Consider the following 10,570-nt stretch of genomic DNA (forward strand, 5'->3'; position numbering starts at 1 on the left):
AGGCTCAAAGCCGCGCTGCTGGAACGTTCCCCCACGTATTTACCCCGGCATCTTTTCCGCAGTGAGCGCATCCAGCCTTATTCCAGCACCTCCGTTGTTCCCTGTTACTCCAACGGTGCTTGAGGAGCTCCAAGAAGGAAAAGCACAGCTATAATTAGCAGTGCTGACTAATCAGGGTGGCAAACAAGCGCTCAGAGCCTGCCAGCCTCCCCAAAACGGGGCCGTCGGGGGCCGCGCGCCGCTGGGGAGCGCGTGAAGCCCTACATTCAAAGGCTTTGCATAATTCTCCGTGGAAATGAGGCCATTTTCTCTCTGCTGCCACTGGAAAGGTGGGAATTCTCCCAGAGCTGCTCCGGCTGCATCATCCCAGCCTGGTGGGAAGAGAGCTGTGGTGGGTTGGGGTGGTTGAGGTGCTGATGCCAAAGCCAGGCACTGGGGGAGTGGGAGGGTGGCAGGCAGGAGTGTGGCTGATAAAATCATCAGTCTCTGGGGAAAAACAACTGATTTGCCTGAAAAGCCTCTCCCCAGGGGTCTGGAATGGGCCCCTTCCAGGTCCTGGCTTGCAGGGGTGACCTCTGCCAGCAGCACTGCTGCAACCCTGATTTTACCTCTGGGAGAGCCACGGGTGGATCTTTGGCTCTTCCAGCACCAGGGAACATCTTCCTGCCCCCAGATGAGCTCCCTCTGCGTCGTCCAGCCTGGGGACAGTGGGGACACCGTGTCTCACTGCTCTGCTGCTGTTGCACCTCCAGAGAACATGCCCCATTTTGGGGGACAATGCCCGGCTGTGCCAGGAGGGAAGGAGCAGCCCTGTGCCATTCCGAGGCTCGCTCCGACTTCTCCTCCTGATTCCCACCAAACAAACACTCAGGCGAAACCAGGGGGAGGATTTTTCCTCCTTCCATCACTGATATCATCCCCACAGGAATGGTTTCACTCTAAGTTCTTTCCTGAGCCAGAGGGACACGTTTTGGAGCACCTTTGCTGGCACACGCTGCAGCACCATATGTCACTGAGCAGGGCTTCTGGGAAAAGGGTTTTTTTCCAAAATAAAGGACTTTTGCACCGTGTTTTGCTCCTTCTCCCAGGCCATATGTGCTGCTCTGGCTGGGTGCCTCATCAGGAGGGACTGTGTTTCCCTGAACTGTCATTCCTCCAGCCACAGGGAACACTGAGAGGACGCAGGATATGAGGCAAAATATTCGGGCATATGAGTGTGATAATTAATAATTAATGATAACCCAATTTACCTGATGTGGCACAGAGGTAAGGACAGCTTTCTGTGGGTTTAGGTGGGGAAAAATAGGAAAGATACTTTAAAAAAAAAAATAGAAAATCCGGAGGGTTTTTGGCTGAGTGCTGGGCAGCCGTCCCTCCCTGCTGTGTCCCTGCCACCTGCTGCCACCAATGTGAGTTTTCCAAAACCAGCCTTGGAGCAAGCTGCTCGGGAGCACCAAACTCTGGAGCCACAGCAGAGATGCAGCTCTGAGCACCAGGATGGTCCCGGGTCTGCGTGGAAAAGCTCTCGGCTGCTCCGAGCCAAGGATAAACCAGCACAAATCCACAGGCGCTGCGTACCGGCAGGGATGGCTCTGCTGCTCCATTTCAATCCCAAAGCCCCCTGATGATCCCTCCTGGGGGATTGGCACAGGGGGAACATGAGGCAGCCCACACACCCCGCGGGGAAAAGCCCCCTGTGGCAGCTCTGAAAGCACCTCCAGCCTTCCCGGCTCCTTTCCCGCTGGGCAGGAAGGATGCTGGGTTCCAGAAATCCCGGGGAACAAGTCCTCAGCTTTGAAGTGGAGCACAAGGCAGCTCGACACCCCCTCGCCCGAGCACAGCCGGTCCTCTCTATTTATTGATTTTAACTTAGGCTTGTGACATTTAAACAGGATCCTGTGTGGAGTCACGGTGCCGGGGTCCCCTCCTGAGCACAGGCACATTCCCGGGAATTACACTGGGGAACCACAGCGCCTGGATCCAGAGCCCCGGTCTCCAAGGTGGGGTGGGTTAGGACATCACCAGAAAAGCTCACAGCTGCTGGTTGGGAGTGAAATAATTTGTATCCAGCAAGTGCTTGGCTTGGAAAAAAATCTGTTTGAGTTAAAGAGAGCCATGAGTGGGGCTTGGCAGCAACGTGGTCACATCCCAACCTTCAGCCTGGGCCACACCCACCTGGATTTTGGGGGTGTGGAAGGGTTTTTCCCTCTCTGGGCATTGCAATTTCTCCTTCAGTACTTGGCGACTCCTCCAGGATAAAAGAGACGTTTCCAGGCATGTGAACACCCAGCCGGAGTAGAGAGCTGCTGAACATCCTGGGAATCTGCCTTCTCCATCCTCCAGGCTGGGGTTTAAAGCAGGGAAGTCCTCTGGTCCTCAGGAATTCCCTCTGCCCTGGGGATTTCACCCCAGAGCTGTGCTGGGCCTCTCCCCTGGGCAATGCTGGAGGTGGCTTGGCTGAGAAACATCCTCCCCCCGAGACCCCCAGGGATGAATTCATGGCAGAAAGGCACTTGGCAGAGGGAGTGGGGAAAGCAGTGACAAGGGAAAACCCTCCAAACACTTGAAAACTGCCGAATTTGAAGGGTTTGGGGGAGATGAAGGCAGCAGGATGGATGGGGAGGATGAGACCCAAGACTGCACCTTCCCACCCAGATCTGAGCTCTTGCCCTGGGGGTTTTCTGAATTTTTTTTCCCCTCCTGAAAGGTCAGCACTCCTGTCAGAGCTCGAAGCCACAGGCAGCGTCCCTGATACGAGTGTAATGGTGTTTGATGAGTCTCTTGTTCAACAGGAAGAGGCTGCTGGTTGCTATAGGGATGGCAGCAGAGGGGAGAGGATCCCTCCCTTACCCTGATCAAAAGGAAAAGGCAACAATTCCAGGCCAAACCCCCTTGGCTGTAACTCTTTGACACAGTTCGGTGTCCCGGCTGCAGGGATGGCCAGGCAGGTCCCTGAGCATGGGACATCCTGGAGTCTGGGGACATCACAGGGCTGGGAAAAGAGCAGGGAGGGGTCTGGATGAGCGCTGTGCTCGATGATGGCCTTGGGCACCACGGGGAACTGGGAGCTCCAGGGGCTTTGGGGTGGCAGAGCTCCCCATCCCTCCTCAAGGCTTTTCCCTGTATCCCAGGGCATCACAGCACTCCCGGAGTGCCTCATCCCTCTGCAACGGAGCAGCTGCCCTGCTTGGAAAGGTGAGATGTGGGCCGGACTGGGGGAGCTGTGGCTGTTGTCACCTTTGGAAATGAGGCCACCGGGTCACCGAGGACACTCGCCAATGTCACCGTGACCCATCTCCTCCCGGCTCGGTGACCGCCAGCCTTTCTCCCCCTGGATTTTGCCACCCCTATCCCGCAGTCAGGCACCTCCCAGGGGTGCTCTCTCACTCCCTGCACCCCTCGTTTCCTCTTCCTCTCTCCGGTGCCTGCCTGGGCGATTTATCCTCCAATTCAGACCCAGAGGAGTCTGAATCCCCACTTGGGCGTGGAGGGGGAAATCTGCCAGCTCCATCCCTGCAGACCCTCGGTAGCCCCCAGCCCCTGCGTGATGCTCGGCAGAGACACTGCTCTCCCCGGGACACCCCCAGCTCTTCATTAGGGACCCGCTAATTACCTCGCCATTGTTCACTGGCCCCGTTCCACCGCGGCGCTCCCGCTCTGTGTACCCGGGCTAAGTTCAGCTCCCTGCTCCCGACAGGGATGCAGTTTGCCCACTCGCACTTTTTCCTCTGGATCAGGAGAATTTGGTGCCTCTTCGTGACGGGGAGGAGAGAGGGAAGAAACCTCCAGCCTTCAGCTGTGCTCTGCAGAGCGGTTTGCATTTATTTGCTCCCTTCCGCACGAGCGGGGGTTGAGGAGCTCCTCAGTGAGCTCCGGGTTTCAGAGGGGAGCATCTTCTCCCCTTCACAAACCCACTGGGAAAAATAAAAGCTGGGAAAAATAAGAAGATGCCACTGGGAGAGACCCAAACCTCTGCGGGGGCATCACAGCAGAGCACGGGTTTGGGTGCTCTGATGCCACAGTGCCACGGCCAGCCCTGGGGAAGGCTCTGTGCCATCATCTCTGTCCTCTCCAAGCCACCATGGCCCCACCAAACCCAACGCAGCAAACTCCACAAGCATTTTGGGAGTTCTTCACGCTGGCAACACCACGCCCATGGAGGAGGAATTACTGGAATTACCTCTGCTCCATGAATCCCCTCCGTGTGTCCCAGGGAAACCTGTAACACAGCAAGTCCCAGAGCAACTCCCGCTGCCCTCCTGCACCCCAAGGTGCTCAACCCCACCCTTGGGGAAGGGGGGGATGCTCCATAGCCACACAACACAAATATTACAGCCCCGTGCTTAATTAAATCCGACCCAAAATCACCCGCCCTGGGATAATCTGAGGCCGGGTGGCTCTTCCAGCAAGGTAAAAAACCCCGTTTTCTCCACCAGGTGTTTCTTGAGGCACACAAGAGGCAGGAGAGGTTCTTTAAATAGCGCAGCACAAGAGGCAGCTCCCGGGGTGGGAGCTGCTGGAGCCGCTGTGCTGAAGGTCGGCTCCGCACACGGATTCACGCCGGGACACCGCGGGCGAGCGAGCACACGGCTATTTTTAGCTGCTTGGCTTTTTAAGAAAACAAAACCCCATCCAGGAAAAACATCCCTGGGATATTGGGAAAAATAAACCGAGCCCAAATCCCGGTCCTTGGGAGCGCCCTGTGCTCTCTGTGGAGCATCCCTGCGTCCTCGCAGGAGCTGTGCTGGGCGTGGGGACCGGACCCCCAGCCCTGGCTTGCTGCAAGTTTAGGGAAATATCAGGGATTTCACCCCAAGGCACAGGGTGTTGGCATTTCCTGACTCTGTTAAACGGGAAATAGGGAGATCAGAGCATCCTCTCAGCGCCCAGCCGGCGCTGTGGCATTAATTAGTGCCTCAGCTCAATTAGTGGGTGAGGAAGGGGAGGGAAGAGAAGGCAGCGGGGTTGGTTTGCAGAGCACCCAGGGCAGGTGGGGTCACAGCTGTCCCCGAGCCCAGGGCACGGCCAGAACCCCCCCAGCAGCCTGGCTCAGCCCTCGGGGGCTGTTTTGGGTTTGGAGCATCCCCCATGGGCTGGATTCCATCCCTGTGCCTGTGGGGCAGCCCCAGCAGAGGCACCCCAAGGTGTCCCTGCGAGCTCCTTCCTCCCTGTGGCTGCACTCGGACCAGGCAAATCCAGGGGTGTATTTTCCCCCCTAAATATGGTATTTTCACCCTCAAAACCTTTCAAGGTGTCATAACCTCGGCACCCACAGCAGCACAGTCCAGTGCCAAGGCCTCACCTTCCCTGTGCCCTGCAGTGGGGTGGGTGCTGGTGCCTGGCTCTGCTGCCCAGCCAGGAGGGAGTGTCAGGAGAAATGACCCCAAATCAGGCTGTTTTGGCTACCACGGGTGCCCTGGCAAGGGACAAAACCCTGGTGGGGAGCAGGGTTGTGTCTGAGCAGGGCAACCACCTCAGCAGGATAAATAAAAGAGAGTTAATGCACAACAAGAGCCGCTGGAAAACTCCCCTGCCAGCCCTACCCTCCACCTGCTGCTCCTGGCTCTGCACGGCTTCTGAGAGAGCCCCAAGTCGTGCTGAAGTGAGGGAAATGGGAAAAAGAAGAAGTCCAGCTTCTCCCAGCACCTGAGGGAGAGGAGGAGCCCCTGGAGCAGTGCTGGGCACAGCAGAGCTGACGGTCCCAAATCAGGGAGAGTTGGCTGCCAAGGGGGAGAGCAGCAAATCCAACAAAGATGCTCAAGGGGAAGAGAAACCTCCTTAAACAGCTGCCAGCAGGCCTGGAGGAAAATCAGGGTGGAAATGGATGGGGTGAAACCCAAGGCAAGACGACTCGCCATCCATGGAAGTGGTTGGATGGGGCTTGGAGCCACCTGGGATAGGGAAAGGTGTCCCTGCTCCTGGCAGGGAGTGGAACGAGACGATTTTTAAGGTCCCTCCCACCCCAAACCATTCCATGATGATTCTCTGACGATAACCAGCAGTGGAGTGATGGAGGAGGGGTCTGTGGGTCCGCAGAGCGGCCGCTTCGTGGTTTTGGGGCATCCCAGCTGCTCCCAGGAACGCTCGGAGCAGAGCCGGCTTCCTCCCAGCAAGATTCACCAGCCCTGGGGGCTTTTTTTCCAGTGCTGAGATAAAATTAGCGGCAGTTCTCCAGAAGCTGTCACTCAGCATCCCGCAGCGTTTGCTTTTCTTGGGAATGTGACTAACAGGCGGACGATTAAACGCGCCTGGGGAAGGCGCAGGGGACGGGGAATATTTTCTTTCCTCCCTGCGAAGGAAAAAAAAAAAAAATAAAGCAACTCCAGGAGCCACTTTGCAGCCTCAGGGAGCAGAAGACACCTCGGCAGCACCCGAGGAGGGATGAGGGAGACACCTCCCAGCCAGCCACGGCTCCTCCCAGCACGGGATACTGGGAGCCACGGCCAGGAGATGGGATCGCCAAGATCCCGGAGCCACGGCTGGGATGCGACCACACAAAAATCACCCCGGCTCTTGTTTTTCCCGTTTTCCCACCGCTCCCCGCTCCACAGAGGATGCTCCTGCGGCCGCTCCGTCCCAGCACAGCCCGTTTATCCCAGGGTTTGGCACCTCTGTGCCGCCGCCGCTCCAAGGACGGGCTCATCGCCCCCTGCTCCAATTCCAGCCCCGCGGCTCTGACCCGCAGCCGGAGCCCGGGGCCGCATCCCGCTCCTTCCCTGCATTATTTCGGAGCGGTGTGAGCTTTTGTTGGAGCTATTTTTAGAAGATAACGCGGCTGCCAGCTCTCCCGGGAATCCTTCTGTCCCCGAGTCGTTGCTCGCGGAGCACTCGGCTCAAACTGGCGCGGAGAAATTGGTTTTCCCAAACCCAGCAACCTCATCCCGCTGGGGGAGGAATGGGAGACTTTAACAAAACCAAAGCTGGGCTTTTCTGCTGGGTCTGAGGGTCAAGAAACTGAGAGGCCCCAACCATTTAAACCTGGGTTTGGGTTCTGTTTTATACCATCCATGAGAAACCAGGGAAAAAAAAGGGTAAAATCTCCATTCATGTTTTTACTTTACTACTCCCCGGCGGTGAGTTAATGAAAGTAATTCCATTTTGCTCTGTCTGGTGGCTTCAGACATCCCTTAATGCCCCTTCCTGATCCTCACCAACCCACATTTGTCCCCACATTCCAGGGGACACCCCGAGCACCTGGCAGGAGGCTCTGGAAGGAGATGAGCACCCTCAGCACCCCGGAGGTGTCGGGGCTATCCCTCCATCCCCATCAGCAGCAGGTCCCAGCTCTGCTTTGGCTCTTTTGTGCTGAAATGATGGCAGAGAATTCTGAAGGAATAAACTGGATTTTTTCCAGACTCGTGGCCTTTCGCTTGGAGAAATATTGTGACTCAAAATCTGAAAATGAACAGTTTAACGTTCAAAAAAAAAAATAAAAGAAAAACACACACACACAAAAAGAGGACTCGGGAAGGATGGCCAAGAATAACCCTTTTTCCTCATCACCCCCACGTGCTGCCTCGTGCAATTCCCTGGGAATTTGCTGAGGAGGAGCTGAGGGTGTGAGCAAAGGGACCTGGAGCACTCCCTGATGGAGCAATCTTTTGGCACTGGGGTGTTTCACCTCAGCTTGTCCCGGTGATGGGGAAGGGTTGGACCTACACGGGTTTCACCATCCAGGGACTCTCTGGGATGCAGAGATGGAGCTTCCCCTCTGCCACAGATTCCCCACGACCTGCAAGGACGCTGCTGTGCAGCTGATGCTTCCAAAGTACCCAGGGCACTTCAAATCATCAGAAGGACCAACAGACCCAGACTGTGTGGGACGCAAAGGACTCCAGACAAGGAGGTCCCACAAGGTCTGAAATCTGTGTTGTCATCAATGTGAGATTCCCTGCTGGCTGTGACTGGGGTCTATCCCACAAAGATCTCCAAGACACCAACCCTGTGGTCCTAAGTGCCTCTGGATACAGCTGGTCCTGCACAGCAGCACTGACAGATGGGACTCCCCTTCCTTTGGGGCATCCCATCCCATCCCATCCCATCCCATCCCATCCCATCCCATCCCATCCCATCCCATCCCATCCCATCCCATCCCATCGCATCCCATCCCATCCCATCCCATCCCATCCCATCCCATCCCATCCCATCCCATCCCATCCCATCCTCCACAGCACTTCCCTGCTTTCCACCTGGCAATGATTTGCTGGAGTAGCTGTGGCTGCTTCTCAGAGAAGGAAACAAAAAGCACTTAATAGAGCATTAATTAGGGCACTTAATCACTACCAAACTCGCTCAGCTCCTGCTGAACTCCACCTGCTACTTCATGGACACACAAACTTCAGCTGCATTTGGCCTCATCCTCAGCCTGCCCGCGGGCTCATGGCAGCAGCAGCCCCAGGCTCAGTTCAGCTCTTGGCTCGTCACTTCTAATTCCAGGCCTTAAATCCAAGGAAATGTCTCTTTTCCACCTCAGCATCCCTCACACAACACGTTCTGCTAAAGCAGCTCACTCCAGAGAAAAAACACCTTGAAAACAAAATGAACTCTGGTAGATCTGGGATGTTCCCGACTCCAAACACAGTTCTCCACCCCCATCTTTGCCCTTCTGCCCTTCCTTCACACTGCCTGGGACTTGGAAACCACCAGGGAAGACCCAGCTGGGACTATTTGAATATTTTTAATTGATTTTACACAAGCTGAAGTGTTGCAGCAACTGCAGTGCTTTGTATTTGTGTTTGTTATTTGTATTTAGGAGCTTTAAAAACAACTGACAGCCACTAAATGCGCTCATTATTAGCAACTCAAATATTTAACAGGCTGCTGCTGCTGCTGTGCAATTAATTCATCCTTCCCAGCTTGCTCTCTCCTGCTGGGTGCAGAAACATCTCCCACACTCCAGCAGATCCCTACAAGCACCATCAGGGAGGGAAGGGATTGGAAGGGACCTTAAGGATCATCCCAGTCCATCCCCTGCCACGGGCAGGGACAGGGACACCTCCCACTGTCCCAGGCTGCTCCCAGCCCCAATGTCCAGCCTGGCCTTGGGCACTGCCAGGGATCCAGGGGCAGCCACAGCTGCTCTGGGCACCCTGTGCCAGGGCCTGCCCACCCTCCCAGGGAACAATTCCCTCCCAATCTCCCATCTAAACTGCCCCTGTGTCACTTTGAGGCCATTAATTCTGACACACTCCAAATGATGTCTAAAGGATCAAACCATTTCCTTTGCAGTTCTGCCTGCAGAACACAAGGACAGCATGACCCTGGCACCACCCCACTGCCACTGCTTCGTTTCTAACCTTCCCTGCCCTGAGCTCTCCCTCCCAGACATCTCATCCCACCCGGATTCTGCTCTGGGGACCACACAAATTCCGTAGCCAGGCCTGGGTTTGCAGGAGCAGCAGGGAAGCAGGGCAGAAGCAGCCCCGAGGTTCATTAGTGCAGCGAGAGCAAACGCCAGCAGCACTTTACATGTTGGGAATTCATCACGTTTCAGGGATTGTTTCCTTTTGCTAAATGCCACAATGGGAAGGTCTGACTTGTCTCAGGGGCCTTTGTCAGTCTATTTTCTTTCTTGTACCAATCAAACGGGATTTGTTTTAAATATCTCCTAAACCGAGCTGGCACTGGGACTTTAAAAGCCCCTGCTGGTAACCAGAACATGCTGAGCACCCCCAGCAGGTCAGAAAGCACCTCTGTGCTGCAGACCTGAGGGCACAGCCTCTCCACAAACACTGCAGGATCCCTGGAATTTGAGGCAAAATATTATTTTGTAGAGAAGTAACAACCATGGGATGGTCTCCACCCTCACTCCAGTGCAGGTTCTGGAGAAGAGCTGAAGTGACAAACCCAGCTCCCAAATCCCAGCAGCAGTCCTGCCCTGCTGGCACTCAGAGTACTTTGCTTTCAGCCCTTCTGACTTTGGCTGTTTTCTCCCAGTGAAGTTATTTCTGAGGAACGCTCTTCCTGCAAGCCCAACTCACGTTCAGTGGAGTTAAAAATAGCTCCAGTGAATAAAATTCATTTATTGCTAAGGTGTGACCCAGCAGGACAAGGACCAGACAGCATTTGGGATTTACAACGCGGTTTTACAGAGGAGCTGCCATTTTCCAATCTCCCCTGCTCCTACTGCATTATATTCCCATAAATTCCTACCCGTGGGAGCAGACACTGATCCCATTTTCCCTGTGCAAAGGTGAACTGCAGTGAACCACACAGAAATGAAGACCTGTCCTGTGGTGAACCTCAACAGCTCCAAGCACAAGCTCCTGTTTTTGCTTTTAAATGTCTCTGTTCCAGACCAGTCAGATGATATTTGCAACAGACTCTTAGGGAGTCCAAGACAGAGGGAAGAGGAGGAAGAAATCCCAGGGAAAGGCAGCAGCAGAGCTCCAGGGGCTGTGGAGGGCTGGGGGCAGGGAGAGGCCTGGGTAACCCCTCCCTGCTTTCCCAGCACAGCAGTCACAATCTCTGACACTGAACTGCTGAAGTCTCCTGCTCTCACCCACTTCTGCACAGGTTACACGGATGCAGACCCAGGAGAGCCAGGATCCCTCAGGGTGGCAGAAGTTGA

This window comes from Aphelocoma coerulescens, chromosome 4A (genome assembly GCF_041296385.1).
Source record: "Aphelocoma coerulescens isolate FSJ_1873_10779 chromosome 4A, UR_Acoe_1.0, whole genome shotgun sequence".
Taxonomy (NCBI): Eukaryota; Metazoa; Chordata; class Aves; order Passeriformes; family Corvidae; genus Aphelocoma; species Aphelocoma coerulescens.